The following is a 25,549-nucleotide window of genomic DNA, read 5'->3' on the forward strand; positions in this document are numbered from 1 at the left end:
TTGTTTTCTACCTCCTTTGTCTACTTTCAAGGACCAAAAACACAGTATATCATGATGTGTTGATATCTGATGCCTTTGTGAAAATATTTGGCTCTTCTGCAGGCAGGAATTCTCAGACCATTTAATCATCGTGAGGGCTAAAATGACAAATAAACAGAGTAGAGGTGGCCTATTTTTATTTCATTCATTGAAAACACTCAGCTTAGTGCTGAGAATGTATTATTCATATACCGTTCAAAGGTTTGGGTTCGGTACAATTGTTATTTTTTTTAAATGTTTTTGAAAGAAGTCTCTTACAGTCACCAAGGCTGCATTTACACGTACACTTTAAAAATAACTGTTTTCAATTTGAATATGTTTTCAAATGTAATTTATTTATTTGATTGTAAAGCTGAATTTTCAGCATCATTACTTCATTTTTCAGTGTCACATGATCCTTCAAAAAGCTGATTTGCTGTTCATGAAACATTTCTTATTATAATCAATGCTGAAAACAGTTGTGCTGCTTCATATTTTTGTGGAAACGGTGGTTCTTTTTTCAGGATTCTTTAAAGAATGGACAGTTCAAAGGGTGGCATTTATTTATTTTTGTTGAATAAAAGTATTAATATTAAGTGTTTTATATTAATAAAAAAAACAATATAAATTAAAGTTGACTGAATTTTAAAAACTATAAATACAGCAATATTTATGATAGACACTAATGTATAATAAAACATTCCAAAACACTCTTCCAAATGTTAACTATCTGCAAGCTGTTTATAGTTGCCAAGCAACAGAAAATGGAGAAAATGTTTTCTTTTAAAACGTATTACTTTCCCCTCCACGTCGTTGTTATCACATGACTAATTATCGTCCTAATTACACAAATCCAGTGGGGTGCAGCTGCATCAGGCTTTCCGAGTACATCAGCAGTTTTCTTGTTACCATTTCAATCTCCTCTGGCCATTTGGCTTTAATATCCTAAAGCAGCATTTTTAGTGTCAGCTTCAGTCCGCCCTGACTAATTTCCTCTGGACCTGACAGATCAGAGGCCTTCCCCACCAAACAGCCCTGTCCCGGCCACAAAGCCGCTCGTAATCCTGCTGCTTGTCTACAATTAATCTTCCCAGTTGCCACATTATTAACACCACCACCCACAGACAGGGGCCGGCTATGCCCCACCGGACACAGAGCACCCCCCCTCCGGCCCAGCGGCCAGGCACGTCAATCACATGCCGTGCGCAAAAGTCGCCTGCTGTCAACATCAGAGATACCCCCCCTCTCCTAACCATCCCACCCCTCCCGGGCCAAGTCCGCTGATCAAACACCCCCACCCTGGAAGAAGATTAATCAGAGCCCTCCCTCCACTTCCTCCCCTCCCATCCACTCCTCTCTTTCTCTTTATTCAATGAGCCATCCTCGAGATGAGAAAGGAGGCCTGCCTCATAATGGGAATCCCGGCAGAAAAAAAAAAAAAAAGTTAAAGGAAAACTCTGTTTGAATGCCAGCTGTTATCTTGGAAAAAAAAGGGCAGGCGGACAAGAGCCTTGCTTTGATCGGCATCCTTAAGATTTTACACAAACATAATCACAAGCCAAGGGGTCACCCTTTGAATTCATTCAGTCTGGGAGCTTTGAGCACGCACAGGCAGTTAAGAGCTTCTCCTTTCACAAAGCACTTTGTTTTTAGTTGCTTTTAAAAGATATGCATCACTATCCATCAAATAAATGGCAACTTGTGTGCTCTGATCTGTTCGTCTATAATGAAGGATAATTCAGTGGCCCAAAAAGGTATTTAGACGGTTAAAAATGTCTGAATGTTATTGCATTTAATAAAATATCAAAGCAAGTGCCACCTGCAAACAAACAATGCAATAGATAAACTAAACTACTAAGATTCTTCTGAACCATTTTGGATTACTTTTAACCAATAGGCATTGCAGAGATTTGTAGTACAAATATGAAAGCAGTTAAGCATAAAGTTCACTCAGATGACCTAATAGAACAACCACAGGTGTAGTTCATCATACTAACTTTAGACAAACAGAATACATTCTGAATACATTTAATCTACGTTTTAAATGTTATATTATTTAAAATAAACTTTTTTTTTTTCTTTCCAACTGATTTGATTTAAAATGTCATTTCAATGCAATGACATTCATACATTTTTAAGTGTGGTTTAGTCTCTAAATGCTATTTGGGTGTGTTAAGTAGTATGAAAATGATCATGCTCACACATGCACAACGGTGTGTGTGTATTAGTGCTGTCAAACTATTAATCGCACCCAAAATAAAAGTTTTTGTATACATAATATGTGTGTGAACAATGTATATTTATTATGTATGTATAAACATACAAACATACACAGTACATATTTTGAAAATATTTACATGTATATATTTATATTCATTTAATTTATATTATATATAAATATATTTAATATATAAACATAACAATGTCCTTAAATATATACATGCATGTGTGTGTATTTATATAAACATAATAAATAACACAGTAAACACATATTTTATGTAAACAAAAAAAACTTTTATTTTGGATGCGATTAATCACGATTAATTGTTTGACAGCACTAACACACACACACACACACATACATACATACATACATACATAGATAATTAAAAATACTTCAAATAGAAATATAATATATAAATACACTAAAAATATTTATATAAATGCATATAAAGGCATAAAAAAGCTGCAACTGTAGGTTGCTCAGGTTTCCTTTGAGGCTCTAACCCATTATGAGTCTGAACAGAAGGATGGCTGACAGAGAGAGAGAAAACATGCAGTCAAGAGTCTAGATGAAAGTATCTTCAGATGCAGTTTATGCCACTGAGCCACGAGGAGAAAGCAAGAACCTTCACTCATCCCACTGCTCAGATGAATATCCATCAAGGCCGAAATCCGGCCGCCCTGATTCAGAGAAATATGGACCATATGGTGCGGTAACTTTGGGAGGTCTTTGCGGAGTGGCAGCAGCTAACTGTGCATCCTTATGAGATTTAAAACAACATCCAGAGTCAAATGCCAAGACACATTCTCCAGTCTCGACACTGGAGCTCTCATTCATTCTACCTTCCTTTCTTTTGTTTGTTCTCTTTCTAGCTTTCTTTCTCACCACCCACCCACTCATGCGCTCTCACACACACGCACACCCGTGTGACGGCACACACAACTTCCTGCACTGGTCAGATGGGGGCGCTGCAGCGTCAGGTTTGCGTAAGCCTCTTGTCTCAGCACGCCGAGCTCTTGTTCTCCAGGCCCTGGGCATATGCTGCCTGCTCACATCATTATTGTCTTTATACACTGAGTAATCACTACACTTTATGATAATGCAGCAGAAATTTACAAGCTGGAGAAAGAAAAAAGTCTCTAATAATGGCATTAACAGAGAAAGCCACAGCAGCTCTCAGCCCAACAGGGGCTCTGCACTCAAAGGGAGGACTGCTTGCTGAAAATGTCACAGTGAAATATGACTCGTCTCCTGGATTATACATCATACTCATGCTCTCTCTTCCCTTCTCATGTCCTTTTTTCTCCCCCGCAAATAAATGACGAAAAATCCAGCCATTTGTGATTATCAACTCCAAACAAATCTCCACCCCAGAGAGCGGGAAGAGGTGAACGGGTGGCTAAGATGCAGTTAACGCTATGATTTGGTTTCGTGCGAGCCCCCAAAGCTGGAGAGATCCCTCGTCGAAACATCAAGAGTCAAGCGTGCCTAGCGCAACCCGCAGCACGTCTCATCCTTACCAGGCCTGATCAGGGCTACAATCTAATTACCAGCGCCGCAAAAGAGATATACAGAGATAGAGTGAGACAGACAGAGGGAGAGAGAAAGAGAGGCAAAGATCAGTGTAAACACCAGTGCTTTTTATCTCCTTATATATCTGGACAAGTAGACAAAGTGCTAAAACGAAATAAATGTGGCCTGACAGCCACTTCAAAGAGTTCAGCCAGGGGCTTACTGCTACTTAAGGCGCAGGAATGTTGTTGCTAAGCATCAGCCTACAACCTATCAGGCCCAACAGAAGGGCCTGCTTTCCCTTTAAGAGCGAGCGAGCAAGAGAAAGAGAGTGGAAATTCGACAGTAACGGGAGGCTTGGGATTCAAGGAGATTTTGTAGCTTAAAGCAATTGTTAGAAGAAACAAGCTTTCTGTTTTGTTTTCTCTTGACACCATTTCAGCTTTTTGTGCTTGCAAAAGACATGTAGTAAAATGTTTTTTGATATGTTTTCTCTCTGGGTCTGTAACGAGAGAGAAAAAAAATGTTTTCTGTGGGTATGAAACTTTCCTTGTCTTTCGTGCAAGACTTCTTTTTTTCTGATGAGCCGAAGATCAGAGAGAAAACAAATATCTTTGTGTGTATTTAAGTCAATGAAATGTCGGTCTGATTTTCTGTTTGTGCTTGTTAAGCTCATTTAATCGTGATATGCTTTGCATAAATCGTGTATATATATATATATATATATATATATATATATATATATATATATATATATATATATATATATATATATATATATATATATACACATATACACGGGTCAGACCTATAAATTATATTTGAAGCGCAGACTGCGATTATATGCGGTATAAATATCACACTGAGAGCGGAAAACGTTCGGGTGCCAATCACTGAAGAAGCACTTTAATGCTTTTGACCTTCATAATTGTCTCTCAGATGTGTGGCAGTAATGTGTTTTAAATGGCTGTAGTGTGCATAAAACTGTATTAATTCTGTTTTCTTAGGTAATGACTAGAAAGTGAAGGCTGGATGTAATGGTGCCTGCCCTCCGAGGGGTTTAAGAGTCTTTTCTGTGGTGTGAGCACAGTGTGAGCTGCATTGAGAAAGTATTTAATGATTTACCAGTTCTACTTCAATGCACTTGTGCTACGTAAGTGTATCATATGATCAGTGATCACAAGTGAAACCGCTTTTGCCTCAAGCATATACCCAAATTCTCTCCGGACACGGGACTTTATGTACAGCTCGGCTTTAAAAAGTAAAGGATTATGCACAACAGGAAGTTAATTACCCATATCAACAGGCACAACACTTTACATGACTTTACAGGGTTTGAACTTGAAAGAGCCAGCTTGTTTTTTAAAACCATTTACTCTATCAAGATTGAGTCTGCCAGGAATATACAAATGTACGGGGAAAAACATTTAATGACTTTTACTCAAAACATCAGTCAAAAGAAAAAATAATTCAGAGTTTTTCTCATTAATGAGTCAATTAAAATTGTATTCATATAATATATGGAAGATATTGGTGAGCTGAATCTCTTGAAAGTTCCCCCAAAAATATTATAAACATTAAACAGGGAAAACTTTTTTATATATACACAAATTAAAATAAATAAAAAACAACAACAACAACTTTGTTTCAGAATAACAATATTTTAACAGTAAAGACATATACCACAAAAAATCAATTCTATATGTGTGTGTATTATAATATCATGGAATATATATATATATATATATATATATATATATAAAAAATAAGGTATTTAGAAATTTAACTGAAAAATAAACAGAATATATAATATATAGAAATTCTAACTATTTGTTTTCCCCAAACTAATATTTTAGTGGTAATTAATGTTAACATCATATGATTTTTTTTTTCTGACCAACTAAAATGGTGATAAATTACACACTGCAGCTTTATTTATTTATTTACTATTAACTCAATATAACTGTTTGCGGATGATTAATTATAGTTGGATAAAGCAGCCAGCAAATTCTTTTAATCATGCCTTTAAATTCAGCATTTGTCAACTGCTCTATACACCTCCTCTTCTTCTCAGTTCCTCATGTGTATCTCCTCTCTATATCTTTCCATTTCACAGACACTCTCTCTCAAAGGTATGACACACGGTGCCTCTTTATGTTGTGCTTAGGAGCTGTATCTAATGTCAGGGATGTTTTCAAGTATGTGGGGTGTTAAATTATTGAGGATTCTGTGAGTAGGACTGTCAAACCGGGTTGTCTGGGATGTTTCCTATGCAATTAGACGCTCGGAGACATTTGAAGAGTACCCACAAAGCAGACCTGCAGAAAGTGACATGTGAACTTAAAGGAAATTAGCTTTTTACATGAGTGAAATGTGAAGGTTACTTAGCAATGCTTAAGCTGGAAGAACGGCTCTGTGAAGTGCGTCTTTGACTCAGCCCTGATGCGAAGACAGCCATTTTTTTTACTTCCAGCGCGCCCCAGTCAGAGAAGATCACAGAGGGAGTGAAAACTAATTTTGACTTGGGGCATACGGGAGGAAAAAAAATCTGAGATGTATCTAAATAATGAGATCTCTTGATGTTTGCAGGAGAGATAAAGGCTGAGGTTGTCGACTCGTTCGCAAGCACTATTTCAGCCTACGGCATAAAGCAAAACAAATAAATGTTACAGTATGACGATAATCGATTAGTTGCGTGGGCAGCAGGACAATGCCATTGTGAAAACAAATGGTTTTCAATAATATCCTGCGCAATTGCACCCTTTTTGTAATACAATTTCTCCACGTTACGAGTGGCTCGACAACATACAACCGACGACCACAAGATTGAAAGGCATCGGTGCGGTTTTAAAGGCTGCTAGGGAAAGATAGCAGGAGGCCTCATTCTCCCAGCATCCTCCCCTCCCCAGGAGAAGGACTTATGAAGGTGAGCGCCTCCCTGACAGGCGCGAAAATAAAGGAGACAAACCCTGGATAAAAATTAAATAAAAAGTAGCTGTCTTAAACAGTAATTGCACTGCTTTGCTGAGCAGGCTTTCAGATATATAAAGTTGATTTACTATCGGCTCACAACTACAAATCAGAAGGTCTGAGAAACACTTGTGCTATGAAATTGTTTAATCTCATCAAGTTCTGCTTTCACAGCAAGCTATAAATCACAAACTCTTTGTTATCATAGACCTCCATGAGCGCCTCTCAGGCAGGCAATGGATCGTGGGTATATATAATCTTGACTGCACAAACAGCGGGGTCGTCAGTGGCTGAAATACTTTCATATTAGCCGCGCCGCAGCTGCTGGAACACGAGGCGGTGATGGATATCTCATTTCCAACTCTCTGCATCTATTTCCAGCAAATTATTACTGCATAAATTTCTTGTCAACAGAAACGGCCAATTAATTAAGTTAAAAATGGACTCATGATCGCATCTACAAACCAAATAGAAGAGCAGGGGCAATTTTCCAGTAAGTGGATTTACCGGCGGGTCAGTTTAATGAATGATTTTAAACTTCGTCATAAACTTCCAGACAGGCCAATATCTACACAGAAGCCTCGGTGCAGGCCAGGTGCTGACAGATTTACATAAAGCCTATTTATGCGTGGGGCCCGCGGTTGATAGCTGAGGTAGAAATAAAGTTTATTAGGGCTTCGAGAACGCGGCCAACCTCGCATTCTCCATCATCAGCAAAACGGGAGATAGCCGCGAAACACCTTGACTTTTCTTAAGAAAATATACACGTTTAACAGGCCATCGAGATGAATAATTCATACTTATTCACAGCGCATTTGTTTCTCTCTCTTTTTTTTTTTTTGCTCCGGTCATTAATCAGAGAGGGAATCCTGCAACAAAGATGAGCCCGGAGATTTATATGTATTTTAGCTTCTTTACAGATAAATCACGCCATGCAATTATGGTGGGAGAGGCCCAGCTGTGACCCCATGTCAAACTAATGACACAGAGAAGTTTAAATCTTGTCTCCTCTCCCCTGACTTCACCCTAATCATAGTTAAAGAGAGACGCTGCTCCTATGGAGCAAGAGGAACATAAAAGCCAGCTGTATGTTTTAGCATTGAAATCATGCTGCATCTGACCTGCGGGGCATTTGCGTGCCAAATAACGCGCTGAAATAACCTCAGTGTTATCTAACACAAACAACAACATAAATGATACTCAGCGTATCAATAACAATGGTGAAATTAAGAGGTCAGAGTGCATTGAACATGCTATCACAACACTCTTTAAGCATGCAAACTACAAATCTTAGCATAATGCAATGCTAGCGACAAAATCTTTATGTGGTTTAGAAAAATGTTAACATAAAAGCAAATAAGCTTAAATAAATATGTAAACATGGTGAAATTAAAAGGTCAGGATGCACTGAGCATGCTATCATAACATTATTTCATTAGCGATAATTAAAGCATATTGGAAGGTTAAAAAACTTTAGCAAAATCTTAGCGTGAACATGAACATAAGATGAAAGAAATATGCAAATATGGTAATATCAAGACATAAGAGTGCACTGAGCATACTATCAGAACATTCTTTGAGCACGGAAAGTGACAGAATCTTAGCAACAAAATCTAAGCAGGAAAGAACAAAAGTTGAAAGAAATATGTAAATTAGTATTTTACAAAATATTTATGACCAGCATATTTGTGTAAAACACAGTTTTTGCTAAAATAGGCAGCATTTTAAGTCTGTTCAAAACTCCTGCTTCTTTTGTGAAAAATCTAAATTAGCATTGCATGTATTGTTCAGAGAAAGCCATTCTAGCTCAGTAAATATATATATATATATATATATATATATATATATATATATATATATATATATATATATATATATATATATATACATACATACATACTAGAAAAGAATGTAATACTTCTCCCAGTATTTACTGTATGTGTGTGCCTTGTTTGCTGCAGTATTGTGTAGCTAGCTTAGCACCATGCTAATGCTCTATTGAAATCAATTGTGAGTGGAATCGCTCACTTAAAAAGTTATATTTCAGTTGGCATGCTGTCCATAAGGCAATCACCTATGTAGGCATGTAGACAGCAAGGCAGCTCACTAGGTTTTGGAACGGACCCATAGTTCTCTCACTGGTTGAAACAGCTTTTGATGGCTTGTTTTTGTTGCTTTAAAAGGCCATGCTCTCTAATAACACCCAGGCCTCTCAATATCCAGGCCTGATTTATTATTTATAATGCCTGCAGTCTGTCCCCTGATTAAGGCGGCCCAACTTTGTTTTACTGGGTCCTGCCTTTAATCTGTCTCTCCGTGAGATAAATTAGCCGGTGTCGTGCCAGTTCTGCACTCTCTTTGCTTTACTCTGTTTATCTCTACCCATGACATGCCCACATCAAGAGAAGACACATCTGTTTCAATGCACAAGACACTGCTCTGGACCAAGTTAGCCATCTCTTTTTTCTTCTCTTCCACAGACTATTGTGTCAAACAATTCCCTCTCTTGACTGAAATGATAAACTCTGCTGTTAACGTATAAATAACACACTTTTCTATCTTCCCAGATGCTCCGCTCTGGGTTTTAATGGCGAATGAGAGAGGCTTTCGTAAACTAGGCGGAGGCCCAGTCTCAGACCTTTCCTGTGAATGTTTTCTGTTTTCCTCTTGGCCTCCTCACTAGTGTTAAATCACAGGCTGCTGTCAAGGAGCACTAAGCTAGTATGCGTCACTGGGGAGTGCAGGAAGCACTGGGTATAATTCTGTCCATCAGCTTAATTTATTATATCGGTAGCTTTGTAATCATGCACAATAAGTTATGGGGCCTGACACAAAGGAATTCAGTTTGAAGGCAAAAGTGTTTATCATGTTTAAAGGTCTGGTCAGACCATATCTACCGTATTTACATGGGGAAGAGAATAAAGACAAGTGTTTTATTTTTCTATCTGGGCACTAACACAATGACTTTGTGGATATAGGGTGAGAACAAATAAAAAGTGAAACCCTGGGTGCCTGTCTGAAGAGAAATGAATCTTTCAATGCTCATGCTCATGAAAAAGATCCCAGATGGTCCCATGAAACCAGAACAAATTTAAGTCTTAGTATTCAGGAGGGAAGAGCCGAGTAAGCTGTGCCACTTTTTTCCCCCAAGTTGCCCTGCAGACAATTACATTTCTTGATAAATGCATAATATGCTTATTTACACTTCAGGGTGTCTGCTATCAAATTAAATTTGAAGAAAGCATCTATAACGTTCAGCTATTGAAATACAATTAATCTTAATCAGCGCTGTTAAATAAAACTAAAGCTATTAAAATCGTAATAATTGTAGATTAAATAAAAGATGAAAAACAGAAATTTAAAAATCTTAATTACAAATGTTGCTTTGGCAACTAACTGAAATATAATCGGTTTAAATGGAAGCACTAAAATTACAACAAACAAACAAACAATAAATACAAAAAATAAAAAACATGAAAAATTACAAAAGCACATACAATTACTGAATAGTACATTAAAACTAAAAATTCAAAAATAAAAGCTAATTCTAAATATTAATAAATAATAATATAATCCAACTGACCTTCACATATACACATATATATATATATATATATATATATCATGGGCCCTTTTTATTCAAATGGTCACATGACAGAAATGCAGAGTTTAGATGTGGCCTCTTGTACCCAACTTTATCTTATAGTTTTGTGACTGTAGATTGACTTACAAGACTGTTTCTACAATTAAATATTGTGTCTTTAATGTGAACATACTGTACAGTATGTGTGGTGCCATTCAAATGAGATCGCCCAATTTTCAGGTTGCCAGGTTTCCTTTCCATTTAGTTTCTTGGCTAAAACTGTCCAAGGCAATTAAAAAAAGGTTTATATAGTGTAATAAAGTTGTTTAGAATGGGTAGCCGCTATAACAAAAGACAGACCTTTTCCAACAGTTAAAAGGCCAGTAAAGATGAAGCAGTCTCTACAAGAGGATGAATCTAAAACTAACACCAGAGAAACTACAGTAACGCTAGCATGCTACTTACCACTTGCCCTCTATCTGGGTGGCCCAACTATATCAGTTACATTCATAATACGATAGGAAACAGATTTTTTTTTCCAAACAGAAATGAAATACAAGACAGACCAGATAGTAACGCTTCTAATTAGCCTATTAATCACACATGTCCTTTAGGGCTGTGGCCTCCTTTGTTGGTTTAAGCTAGCAGAGATGGAGGCTGATTTACAAGATGGGTGCCGCTCTCTCGCCGTGGGTACGACTCTGTTTAGCATAAAATGAACACAGGGCTGCGAAACCCTAACAATGAGCCATATCTCCCTATAGCCCTCTCAAAGTGCCACATTTGCATATCAAGACACCAGTGCTGATACGTAAACGTGTTCCTTCATCAGATGGCGCTGGCGACAAGAGCCATTCATCTGCCTGTTAGCGTCCTGCTTTAGTGCTTTACAAAAGCGCAGCAGGCTGAAAGAGACATCTTGTGTCATAGCCCATGAGAGATAATGATATCGTTATACCTCCTTGATCACACGCGCACTCGCGCACATAAAAATTCCTGCACACTTCAGTACGATAGCCCAGTGTTCTTCTGGTTTACATCTGAATAACTACTTCTTTATCTGAGCACTTCAATTTGCAAGGCTTGCTGGAAGGCAGCTCCTCCTGATGTTAATTGCGGGGTACTTAAGCACTAAAAGATTAACATAAAACCCTTTGGAAACAAGCTAATAGTTGTATGATAATTTGTCCGTGGCCTTTGTCTGTCTATCACCACTTTGCCTCTAGCTGTAATTTTATCAAGGCACTGTAAAATACCATTTAAACAAGTTGACTTACAGATAATTAATAACAGGAATCGTATTATTCAATTGAGCTACTCTGGAACCATTAACAAGCGAGGGAGTAAAATATAATTAAACTATTCTATTTTATTAACCTATTCATTACGTTGAGCAAATGATGACTCTCTGAAGAACCGTCTCAGACTAATGAGAAGAGTGAGAGTCTGAACTGAAGCTGTGTTTGATTAAATCTCTTTTTCAGTGAGACAGGACAGAGAAAATAATGCAATCTAACAATCCCGACAATCTAAAATGTCAATGTGACTGCACAAAATACTCTTGAAAAAGTGAAATGTTTGATTTAAAACTGTTTAACACTGTTAATCAAGAACCTCAAGCTTTGAGCAGCTCACCAGATACTGACAAATAATTAAAAACAAAGTGGTTCTTGACTTAAATCTCCTCAGGTATATAGATTTTATATAACTTATATATACATTTTTTTTTTTTTTTTTTTTTAATGTTTAGAGGTGAGATTACCTGAAATTCAACATGTAGCAGTCCCTGTGATTGTACAGGAAAACAACAACAACAAAAGTAATTGTGATTATTCTGAACATTCAGACAAAACTCAGAACCAGCATTATTTTAGTATTATTTATATAATTTCATAGCATTTATTTATTATTTTGACGTATTTTGAATTAACTTTTATTTTTATTTTTTTGTTTTAGTAATTCTGTGTAGTTTTCAGTTTCAGTAAGTTTAGTAATTCAACAAACTTCAGTCAGTTGGCAATTCACAATATTTATATTTTATTCCAGCTTTATTTCAATTATCAAAAACAGTTTTTAATACTTTTAGTTAACAATAACAACACTGCTCAGAAAACAAAGCTGAATATACAATTCTATTCATGGATATTTAGTTTAGTTACTGCTAAGTGCCTCAAATTAAAATTCTTCAAAAGACATTTTTCAGCATCTTGTGTCACAATGTGCATCAGACTAAGTCTGACACTGTTGGACACTAGGGTATATCTATAATAACCGACAAGCCCAGCAATATTAGGGTCTCCAGGAAGTCATGGATCATGTCAAAGGAATGTAAAAAGCAAAAATACAGTTCACTATCTGAATAGAAAGAATGGGAAATGCAGGATCCTTGCAGAAAAAAAAAAAAAAAGTATTAGCCTATTGCAATCCTTTGAGCAACGACTGTTTAAAATCACTGGCTGTCCCGCTGTCACTGTACAAGATCAGACAGGGCGAAGTTATTTTGCCCATCAGACAAGCGTGGACACTTCCATCAAAGTGGACAAATTCACCCATGACTTCATCTGCAGAGCTGTCAGTACATCACTACGTCTCATTTGCGCAGAAGCTCTAGGCAAGCATCCAGACTGGCAGAGTCGGACATGCGAGATGGAGGCAAAAGAAGCCAGTGTCCGAGTGTTGTGCCACTCAATCACTGGAACGTCAAGCGGAGCTGCAGGAGCATTGTAGGTCACGGTCACAGTGAAGGTCAGCTGGGAATGGACCGTGTCCGTCGTGTCACGTCACTCCGGAGCAGGTGTGGCCTCCACGTGAACACTTCTGTCTTTGCCAAGTGCACTCAAATGCACCGAGCTCATTTGTTATTCACCAGGCTTGCTGCTGCAAACACTCAAAAGACTATTCATTTATCTGGGATACCTGAAGCATGGCAAAATGATTGGTTCGCCACCGTTGCAAGCAGTGGGAAAAAAATGATGCTAAACAATTTGTGTCAATTTTGGGCAGGAATTATTCTGTTCTTTTCAGGATGAGACAGGCCGCGTGCATAATGACGTTACCCTAATAGTGTGACAGTGGAGCTACAGGCCCATGACATTTGCTGGAGAAATGCATCACTAAGCAGTCACTGGACTGTGATCTTACTAGACCATAGAACATCCAAACCACCACAATTAATCATCCAGAGGTAATGCTATACAGTCAGTGACAAATGGATATATCCAATTATTCATTCATCCTTTTCAAATTGAGAAATGTATAACAACGTCAATCACATTCACATTATACAACGTACAAAAAAGGGCTGAAAAAGCATCAAATATAGGCTAACATGATTATATGTGACCGATATAAAATGAGTGTAAACGGGAAACTCAAGAAGAGTAAAAAAAACAGTTATGTTGACCATTAATGTCTTTTAAATGTTATAGTAAAGGATTTTTTTTTTTCGTTTATTCCTCGAGGACACATTAAATTGATCAAAAGTGACAGCAAACACATTTATGATGTTGCAAAAGATTTATAATGCTGCTCTTTTGAACTTTCTATTTAATCAAAGAATTCTGAAAAAAAAAAAAAAATGTATCAATGTTTCCACAAAAATATTAAGCAGCACTGTTTTCACATAAATTATAAATCACATAAAAACTGTTTTCATCATTTATTATAATAATAATACATGTTTCTTGAGCATCAAATCATATTATAATGATTTCAGAAGGTCAATGTGATATTGAAGACTGGAGCAATGATGCTGAAAATTCAGTTTTGCATTACAGTTATAAATTACATTTTAAAATATATTGAAAAAGAAAACAGTTGTTTAATTTATTATTATTATTATTATTCACTGTATTTTTGATCAAATAAATGCAGCCTTGGGGAGAATTAGAGACGACTTTTAAAAACATGATAAATTTTACCAACCTCAAACTTTTGAACAGCAGTGTTACATATAATCAAGTGAAATTAAGCATTTCTCAGTTTTTTCCCCTCATACCAGTTTAGCACACCATTAGCAGATTATTCTTTTAGTGTACATTCTACGCAAATTATACACGTTTGGTAACACTTCAGTATAGGGACCAATTCTCACTATTACCTAGTTGCTTATTAGCATGCCTATTATTAACACATTGGCTGTTTATTAGTACTTATAAAGCACATATTCTGCATGACCATATTCTAACACCCCAATACCTAAACTTAACAACTACCTCACTAACTATTAATAAGTGCCAAATTAGGAGTTTGAGGCAAAAGTCGTAATTAAAGGTTTGTTAATAGCCAAAAAATTGGACCTTAAAATAAAGTGAGACCATGTGTCTTGTTTTTTTTTTTTTTTTTAAATGTAATTATCCTTCTGATACTCAACTACTACAAAGGGTGGACAAAATTGTTAATGAGACTGAATATGCCATGTGACCAATCACTCTTTTAAAACTGTGTGCTGCAGATGGTGAAAAACATACATTTTATTTTATTTAACCTGAATACATGCTACTTTTGAATGCCTGTCAATGGAAAAAACATATCCCTCATCAAAAAAACAAAAACAAACAAACAAAAAACAAAACAAAACCCTGCACATCAACTCTTGGTGCAACTTCTGTGGCGGTCACAATTAAAGGCACGTGAAGGTGTAAATGACTGAGACTTGAGTGCTGAGCTCATATGCAGTCTCCTGATGGGAGTGTGTTAGAGCGCGTTACGGCTCGAGTGCTTAGATTGAAAACCCAATTCAGACAGGAGTGGAGTCAGCTCCCACTGCTCACCACTGAGGACTAATGAATTGGTTGCGGGCGTGACAGTCAAGGTGGATTACCTTGTATTTTTATCAGTGTTGAGTCTAGACGGTGACTGCATTTAGATAATGAATTATAGCATTACAAGCTGGCTTTTACTGTGCGTGTTCGCTCCTGGAAATGAACTGGGCAGACGAAGACAAGACACGTCAGATTTACTGTAAGCCAGAGGATTTAGTAGATCATACAATGTTCAATGCATTGGCCCAAAATAATTTGGATGAGTTTCCTGCTGCGTAAAACAAGCATCGGAAACCAGCGTTGTTAGCATCATTGATATACTATTGTAGTTTTTGTTAATATTTTAAATTAGATTTTATTTTCTTATTTCATTTCAGTTTTAGGTGAAGTTGTAGCAATTTTGATGTACTTTTGCCATTTTTATTATTATTTATTTATTTTCTTGTTTTAGTTAATGATAATAACCCTTTTGGAAACAGAACTTGTGATTGAACAACGGATAAGGCTATTTGAAGTGGTTTTATTTTATTTTTTCTCTCTTCTCCAAGTTATCGGCCAGAATAAGCGGCCATGTGGTCCATATTTGCCTAAGGTCAAAAGTCTGGCTATGCAAAACTGTCACATACCCTTCTGTCATTTACTTTAGAGTCCATTAATACAGACCAGAGGGTGTGACATTGCACATGAAGATCTGATCACACAACCAACAGTCCACCTACAATAACAATAAGTAAATCTGCAGCAAACGGTTTATCTGCTTGCAAGGTTGTGTCTGTTCATGCTGGAGGAGGGTCCACAGTCCCATCACTGGGTTTTATCTGTCCCCCTGCAACATGACAGTTTGTAATATAAAAGCATCTGGAGTTTCTTGTCAAGCACAAGCTTATCTGGACCCAAACATTTCCCTGGACCAGACCTCACACTGACACGGCGAACTCTCTCTCTCCGTTCGAGTGTGGGGTCATGCTATTCGGTGGAATAAGCAACAGATTACAACTGTCAAACTCCACGGACAGTTCAGTAAAACAACATGACTTAACCATGATGGACAGCACCTGGTTGTCATTTGTCTCCACCTTCTTCATCAGTGAAGCGTAATAGATGAAAACAAAGCTGGAAAGTATATTGTCTTCCACATGGAGAAAAGACAAAACAGAAAAAGACAGAAAGGGACATCTGACCTGCTTTTTTTGGGATTTCAACTACAGGCCTTTTTACTACCTTTTTTAATTAAAATATTCTTATTAAAATTAATAACTATTTATTTGATTTAAATGACTAGCCTTTTGATTTCAACTCCATTTATTTTGTTATATGAAGCTCACATTAATTTAATAAATGAAGCTCTTCATTTATTAATTTAAAAAAATAATAATAATAAAATCATAACATTTTCACTATGATAACCTAAAATCCAGTCAAAATACATATATTTCAAGATTCATGTGAAAATGTATACATAATTTATATATAACATTATTTCCACCATAATTTGCTTCTAATTACATTTACTGATTCCAACTGTTTGTGTACTTTGTTACTTAGGAGACAAAATTTTCCAATAAAGATCTTTAGAAGAAATAGAATCTATAAAAACTAAGAAAAATCAAGAATCCAAAACTATTTTATTGTGTATCATTTTGACATTAAAATAGTTAAATTTTAATAAATGACTGTAAATTAAAAATAAAAAGCATGAAAATATTGTGTGTGCTTTCAGGTCTATAGTCGAAGAAACATCCATTAATTTTTAGGCCAAACAACTTGGTGATTAGGCATCATAATGTGGAATGAAAAAGTACCTGAAATATGAGGAGAACAAACAATAACGAGACTTCTAATAAAAGCAGATAATCCTCTCTATGTTCCATCAGGTAGTATTACAGTTACCGGGGTGTCTATTGTCTTTGACGATGTCAGATGTCAAAGCGCTAGCCATCAGGAAAGAACATCTAAGATTACTGCCTCTCTTTTTTCACCTCTTTTTGTTGTGCAGCTGCTGTTGCTGCTAGTGGCCTGGAGCCTGCAGAGACCGGTGTGATTCCCCATGCAGGGATCAGGGCTGCTCACAGGGCCTGTGGCTCACTTCAAACACAGGCCAGCAGGCCAAAAAAACTCCCCCCGAGCACAAGCCTGCTGCTCATCCGCATCTCTCTATCACCCTCCTCTTTCTCTCTGGGGACAAACAAGTGATGTATGTTCTGAGGAAACGTGAGAGAAATTTGCTGTTTTGTGTGTGTGTGAGACAGCTGAGTGTTTATCTCTAAGCCGGACTGTGGCAGGAAGCATACACTCCTTACAGCTGGAGGACACTTTCAATGTTTATTCAGTCAAACTGCACTGAACTGTATGTCTACTCAGTTAATAAACATATCATGATGATATTAAAGAAATTAACAGCTTTACATCCACACAAGGATATAAAAATAGTCAATCAGACTGAAAACCCCATATTGATCAAACATTATTTACATTATCCACTGATTCCACTAAATTTAATCTCAACAGTATTAGACTATGTTGACGATTGTGAAGTGTACTTTACTTTTTTGCAGTATATATAGTAACAAACAAACCAAATAAAGCTTTCAAAAGAAGGTAACGAGGCAATAGAATCACTTCGGAACATTTCAGTGAACAGTTCTTAAAATAACTTTTTTTTTTTTTTTTTTAAATCTGAAGGATTTTTACCATAAGTACCTTTTGTGCAATGTAAAGGTTCAATTAATTTTAAAGGTTCTTCATGGAACCTCTGATACCAATAAAGAACTATTATTTTAATAGAGTGCAGTCATTCATTTTCAGTGACGTTTGGTGCTTTCATCTTTCCCTGGTTACTTTACTTTTTTTATATTGAGTCTCTAAAAGGTGCCAGGAATCCATTTTCTTCTGTGTGAACTCTTTTGTCTCTGTGTCTTTTTATTTTTACTCTATCTGACAATTAAAAACAGGGAAAGGTGACCACTGACCCCAGAGGGATTTCTAACCTGAATCAGGTTTAGGCAGGCAGAAATCTCTTCAGCACGCATGAAGATCAGGCAGCCTTGGCAGCTATGGGAGGTCTTGCCCGCAAATCCTTCTTTTCGGATCTCCTCACCCAGATGAAAGGGCAATGCCACTAAGGATTATACAACACAATTACGCATTCTCTGTTGTGCTGACAAAGAGGGGGAAATCGGCTTTCTAAGAGGCCGAATCTTTTCCAATTAAGCACATTTTCTGACATTCTGTAATAGCCAGGTTGAAGCTCTTTAACACTGACACATCTAACCTCCATCTCACCCCACTATACACTCACACCCACCTACAGTGCCTTTGAAGTGTGTGCTTCCTTCTTTAAAAAGCCAAATTGTTTTTGTTGACGACTGAGAATTGCTCTGACAACTAACTTACGATGATGAAAAATGGTCAATTTTCTCAAGAAGCCTGACAAGGATGACTTTCAATGCTCAATTCAGAATAGCTAGTATCAAATTAGTATCACTTCTTCCTTTCTTGTCAGCCAGCTAACCTAAATGGCAATCGCTTTATTTCACCTTCAATATGTAGAGGGGACAGGGTGTAAATAGTGTTTATTGAAGCTTTCATGGGTTGACCAAGAACAATCATGTTGGACAGCTTGTTCTCATGTGACAATCACAATAAGAGGATGACACTTCTGAACATCTTCACACTTCTCAACAAGAACACACTCTTCGCATTCTGACGATCCTTTAGAACTACCAAGGGAACTCTAGAGGATGTTTTTGTCAATGTTTGTACTAAAGTAGACACAAAGATGGCATGAGGGTCCCCATCTAGGTGAAGTGTTAGTATCAGCTTCAAATAGCAAACTCACTGCTGAAACTCACAGTGGACAAAAAAAAAAAAAAAAATACAAGCACTGGCTGAAATTGTAGCCATAGTGCTGAACAATAGTATTCAGAACTGAATTGAGAATGCCTGAGAATTCCATTTCAATTCCTGAATTCAGCTTGATTTGAAGGAATTGGATTTGAAAAAGCTTAAAAAGGAACTAAATTTTGGAACAGTGTGCGCAATTGCAATTCATAACAACAAAATAAATTAGTAATGAACTAGGAAAGCAAAGTCTGTCAATAATGTTGGTTTAAAGCCTTGTTTGAAATATCTGAGAAAAAAAAATTTAAAGGATTAGTTCACTTCCAGAACAAAATATTTCCTGATAATTTGTGCACCCCCATGTCATCTAAGATGCTCATGTCTTTCCTGGAATGTTATCTTCAAAAACCTTAATTTCTTTTCGACCGAAGACAGACAGACATGAACATCTTGGATGAAATAATTACCAGGAAATTTTTATTCTGTAAGTAAACTAATTCTTTAAAAAGTCTTAAAGTTTGAATGTTAAAACAGACAGAAAACAGAATGATAGAATGATAGACAGAACGACAGAAACAATGATGGAAAACCAGACAGAACATTGGATGGAAAAATGGATTGATTGACAGATGGATGGATGAATTGACAAATAGATGAATGGATGGAATGATGGATGGAATGAAGGACAGAATGGCAGATGGATGGATGGACAGACGGAAGGACGAATGGATAGATGGTGAGGTGGATGGACAGACAGACTGATGGATGGATAGATTAGAATAAGGTTCAGAATTAGCTGCATTCAGTCAGCAGTCTGGCTACAAGAGGTTAGGCTCCTTCTTCATTGAGTCTCCTGATGTCCTTGAGTGAAAGATAACCTCAGGATCTGCTTCAAAGATGTGGTCAGCTGAGTTCATCCAGAGCGCAAAAGAGCTGCGTGAGCATCCATCATTCACACATGTCTTCACCGCAAGCACAGGTTTATATTGAGGACAGCTAGTGGAGAGTGACAGCTGTCAGTTAGAAGAGCCTCAGGGCACAACCAGGAGAGGGCATGCAGGGGAGATCACTGGAGGAACCGCAGGAAGACACACTCACCTTCAAGATTCCTGTGAGGAACTGAGATCATCTGAGATGAAACGAGATCCAACTATATAGCAGTACACATACTGCTTATCATCAATGATAATATTAGATCTGCAACACAATGGTTGTGGCAATATATGTCTCTGCTAGTGTTTCAGAAGATATCTCAACCATGTTTCAATCTGTGCTTAGATTTGACAAGATACTGAAGTCTTCAGTCAAACATCAGAGATTTCAGTATGCAATACTCAAACATTTGTCATTAAAAACCTACAAAACCAATTTATCTGAATTACATATCCACATTCATTTCAAAGCTCTGTACTCTTACTCATCAGAAGTCTCATTTATGGCTAGTCTTTCATCTCTAAATGAATTTTAGGAGAAAATCTCATACAATGTGTATATAAGGAACTCCATTGAGCTATGAAAGAGCAATACAATTTTCCTCCAGGCTCTTCTGTCTCTCCAATTGTTTTCAGTTAACCTTTATTTTCCCATCAAAAATAAAGCCCCAAAATGAAATCAATAAATAATCACTGATAACCTGAAAGTGCTCACCAAGAAAGGACATTTTATACTGTAGTGGCGCAGTTGTGTTCATAATTTCGCAACTGCAAAAACCAAACGGGCCAGTATAATGGAGCCTTCTCTTCCTGTCTCCACCCTAAACAAGCCGTCTGTTTCCCTGGCTGAGTCAGATGAGATGCATTCATCAGCAGACCGTGTCACTCGACGCCTTCATTATCTTGTCCGCCGGTGTTCGAGCTAGACCTGTGGAATTCCCAGGGATGAGCAGTGGCCTCTTACTCTAATCAGCGCTCACAAGAGCCTTTTGATCCGCTGCTTCCCTCTCTACTGCACACTTCATCACCTTTATTTTCTGCCATAATTGCATGTGAAAGATCCCCCTTTGATAATGCCTTCATGCCAAATCACTATCTGAGAAGAGTGTCGAAAAGTGTCATGTGCACCGTCTGCTCGGAGAAAAAGGACGCCCGAGCACCTGCGGAAGACAAACACATTTCTCACAGACATGACGTATCTATCATCTCTGTGCAGGATATGAGCTGGTCTGTCAACTTAATGCTGAGGAGGAAGAGAGACATCGAGAGGGAGGGAACGACAGCAGGACGGACCGCAGACAGCAGACTCGCTTTGCATGGCAGGCAGACAGACTATAGACAAGTCCCACGACTCTCTGACCTACGCTCACGTACAACTGATCAAAATCTCTGGAAACAACAGGGGAACAAAAGACTATGGAACTATGATAGCAATACTTTGGAGGCTTTTTTTTTATTTTACATGTACAATAACAATACCATGTCATTTACTAATATCATAGCATCAGTATCATGCACATTTTCTGAAATACAGTAATATTTGAAAACTGACAAAAGTTCTTTTAGTGAAAAAGTTTTTTGCTTGAAAAGTGTTTGTAAACAAAATGTTGTGCTATATTTGTTTAAATGCCAATGTCTTTGATATTTTGTTATATAATAAAAAAAACATGTTTAAGCAAGGCTTGAATATTAAATGCACACTGATACACACTGACATAGAATTTATGTAAAAAAATAACAGTTTTATTCTGCATTGATGCACTAAACTAATCAAAAGTTACAGTTTTAAAAGTTAGTTTTAAATTGTAACAAAATGTTCTATTTCAAATAAATGCTGCTCAATTTTCTGTTCATCAAAAAATCTTCTTAATGCGGAAACAGTGAAGCAGTACAATAGTTATTGGTTTACAAATTCAGCTTTTTTAAATGGAAAGTTATTATGTCCGACTAAAAATGTTAGAAAAGTTAGCAAAAATTAAACCAAAGTAGGCAAAGATAATGATATTTGCCATTTACAAAATCCTTAGGAAATACTACCACAGTATTACCATCTGACACAATCATTTTTGTAAGGGCCGATCATGTGAAGAAATCTAACTCCCTAAGAAATGTGTCACTCTTGGTGTTTATTCAAACAGCTCGAATAACAACCACGACAACAATGTCTATCAGACGTGGCCCAAATCTATAAAAAAATGGCTACGCTGCTAGTCAGTCACCACGTCCTACCAGAGACGAAACACAAACTCAGAATAAATATTCCCTCAATGTGAAGTCGTCGCCCACATCCGGCTCTCATTCCGGAATGTGCCAGAACCGCTGCAAGATAAATGAACGCTGGAGAACTGAAGGGAAACAGATCCCCTATCTGGCATGGCACTATTTACTGACATTAAGAATGATAATATCCATCAACAGGCTGTCAAAGCCCCAAGTGGGCTGTGGGAAGAACAAAGGCTTCGACTGTCATCCTTTTCAGATGCTGACAAGGAGATGTTGATGTACCTGCCATTCAGGTGCAAATAATGTCATCACCCGCATTGGGATCAGGACTTTTAACTGCGCCGAGGCGATGAGTAACCCGTGCCTTGGGCCTCCTCCCTGTGGCAGAAACCAGCTAATGAGCTAGCCATCAACATCCAATTAAAAGGCTACGTGAAAAGTAAGAGCAGGGGGAAAAAAAATACTAAAAAAAACAGATCAACATGTCCATTCCACTCTGCAGCGTGTGAAATATGGCTGCGAGTTAACAGTTTGGCTGCTAACAGAGACAAAACAAAACATGAGGCAGCTTCAGGAGGCATCTGTATAATTACTGTTGGCCATCTTTCAAGCCGCCCTCCTCTCAGGAGAGAGATGTGTGACAATATATGACAAGAAAGCAAACACGCTTCCCCAGCAGAATAATAGAAGGCATCAGCAGTGTACCAGACACACCTGTCTGGCTCTGAAAACAATGCCACGCTGCCTATTTATTAGGTGCCAGAAAAGTTTATGTTTGTTCTGTGACAGTGACAGCAACTTGATCCCTTTCATTATTTGGGGATCTCAAGCTTGAGAGAGGGGAGGAGAGGAAAAAAGTCTGACTCTCAATTTTTTTTCCCTTATTTTTATTTATTTATTTATTTTTTATTTTTTCCAACTCGCAGTGAGTTCTCTTTCTTCCTGATAGCTGTCTGCCATGGTGTCAAAAGACAAATAACAAAGACTGTCATCCAGCGGAGGAGAGATCCTGCTCACGTTCCCCGGCAATCTTCCACTCATTGGTCCACTCCATTTCTTAAAACCGTCAGGATGCAGCCAGCGCGATTCCAGCGTTTACCTGTGCCGCCGCCATCAAGGTTTTTGATAAGTCATTGTAGTTTGATTGACAGTCATTGTGCTGTCTAAATGATGTTGTGAGTTTATTGTGACACTATTGGCAGCTCAAGAGAGGATGACACCGTTCTCGCTCAAATACGACACCGTCTATACAATAGAGCGAAATTGCGACTGTCAGACGAATCAAGCGCTAATTGCAGCGATGCATCTATTTTGAGACGTAGTCCATTTACATTTCTAAACTAACTCGCTCTTACTTTCACCTGTCAAACAATAAACAAGCCCAACAATTCTTGCTATCATCAAGCTCAAATGAAACATAATGCCATCTATCATCTACCTCGGAGTGCGGCGGCATCTGTTTGCTCGCTAGATAGCAGACAGCTGAGAAAGACAAAAAGAGGAAGCTGTTTGCGGGGATGTTCGGAGGGAAAAAATGGGTCAGGTTGCTCGCTGCTGTTTTGTGGCCTTCCCCTCAGTCTACCTGTCAGTCTGCGCGGCTGACAGAACGGCGCTGACTGTCATTTTAACAGTTAATAATTAGGCCTCCTCTCGGCACCAAACGGGGTGCCACGATGACAAAAGCCAATGGCACGGCGGCTCCCGCTTTATAAATAGTCTGAAGGGATGATTAATGAGGGTGGCTGGCGAGCTAAAGCAGCAATCTGAGCCCAGACAATGGCCGCCCGCACAGCTGCCGAAAAAACAAGACAAGCTCTGTCCGGGGATATAATTGAGGAAAGTGGCAAAACATTGCGCGTAAATAAATAAATAAATGTTAACCGACAGCTTATGAAGACTTTATTTAACCCCTCACTGCTTTGCAAGCTCCTCATTAACATTTTGACACGCTCGGCTGAGAGCGGGGGTCAGGCTCGCCTTCAGACGCGCCGATGCGCCGCAAGAGGAAAACAATCTTCGGTGACGTTCTGCTGAGAGGTATGAGAAGAGAGAGAGAGAAAAAAAAAAAAAAAACTGGCGGCCAAAAAGAAACCCACGTCACTGCGGCGAATAGTTTGGAGTTTTCCTCCGAGAGCCGTGCCAAACATTGACTTGCTTTTTGAGTGATTTTGTGGGTAAACAAAGAAAGACTGAGCCTGCAGTAAATGCCCCGGCAGGGGGCCCTCGCTGGGACTGTTAGTGCCAGACTCAGATCATGGGAAGGGCCTAGAATGAGTTGTGTGGATTTTTCCTCCCAAAACAAAACAGGAAACAACAGTTGTTTAGTTTAAAAAAAATCTCTTAAAGGCACAGCTAACACTAAAATGAAAATTCTGCCATCATTTATGTATGCTGACTATGCTCATGTGCTTTCAGTCCTGTATGGCTTTCATTCTTCTGTGAATATTCATACATTTGAAATAATTTACTTTCTACATAGGGACAAGGCCTTTCAAGTGTAAAAAAGGATGAAAAACTCACCAAAGGTATCAGAAAATATGTCCATATGGTGCAACTATAGACTGTAGGTCAAGGAAATGATTTCATGGAGAAGAGGTTAAGGCTAGAAGGGATACGTATGGCGCTACTGGGCATGCGCACATCAATACAGCGTAATTTTTGTCACACTGTACAACAATAATTACTATTTTTTCATTATTGTAAGGGGTAGGTTTAGGGTAGGTGTAGACGTAAATAAAATCCAGTCTAAAAGGTAGAAAATTTAATTTCATTCGGTCGGAGCTGTATCCCTTCTAGTCACAACCTGGAGAAGACCCCTGTATACACTAACAACTATGTCAAGGTAAATAAACATTAAAATAAAATGTTATTTTACCCTGTTTGACATTATGGCATGCCAATGTCATTTAATTTTGGCAAAATTGATTAACCTCAATGAAACTTCATGATCATTATTATTATAATTTTTTTTTTTTTAAATCATGCCATTGGATGAACATTTTTGGATGAACTATTCCTGGTGTAGACATAGTAAAATCTCTGGTTTTGTTTTATTCCACGGCTTACAGACATGCCCACACAGAATCTGCGCCCTGAACTGTGCAGATTTCCATTAAATTGAAACTAAACTGGAAGTGAAAAATTCATAACGCTTTATACATATGTTGCTAATACTCCCAGCCACCAACAGGATATTCTCAGTTCTGTTTACCATTTCGAAATCCCTTCTGCAGACCAAAACCAATACAGAAAACGCAGCAAAAGCCCAGCGATTCTGTCTGCTTCTACTTCTGGGCCAAGATCACGGCAGCAGCTTCCATTGAAGTTGATATCGTCATACATTCCAGCTCGTTCTCTGACAGCTCTTGGTCACTGGGCCGAGCTGAAAGCTGAAGGCACAGGCTATCTGCTTCTAATGATAGGGAATGCTTTGATCGCCTCTGCCACCAGCATGCATGTTCGGCTCTTAAGTACACACATCACA

At 37.9% G+C, this 25,549-nt stretch overlaps 1 protein-coding gene across 3 annotated transcripts in view; it reads right to left on the reverse strand.

Moving 5' to 3' along the window:
• Positions 1–25,549, reverse strand: part of lrmda (leucine rich melanocyte differentiation associated) — a 286,940-nt gene that overhangs the window by 31,449 nt on the left and 229,942 nt on the right. The gene's annotated exons all lie outside the window — the stretch shown is intronic.

Source organism: Onychostoma macrolepis, chromosome 13 (genome assembly GCF_012432095.1).
Source record: "Onychostoma macrolepis isolate SWU-2019 chromosome 13, ASM1243209v1, whole genome shotgun sequence".
Taxonomy (NCBI): domain Eukaryota; kingdom Metazoa; phylum Chordata; class Actinopteri; order Cypriniformes; family Cyprinidae; genus Onychostoma; species Onychostoma macrolepis.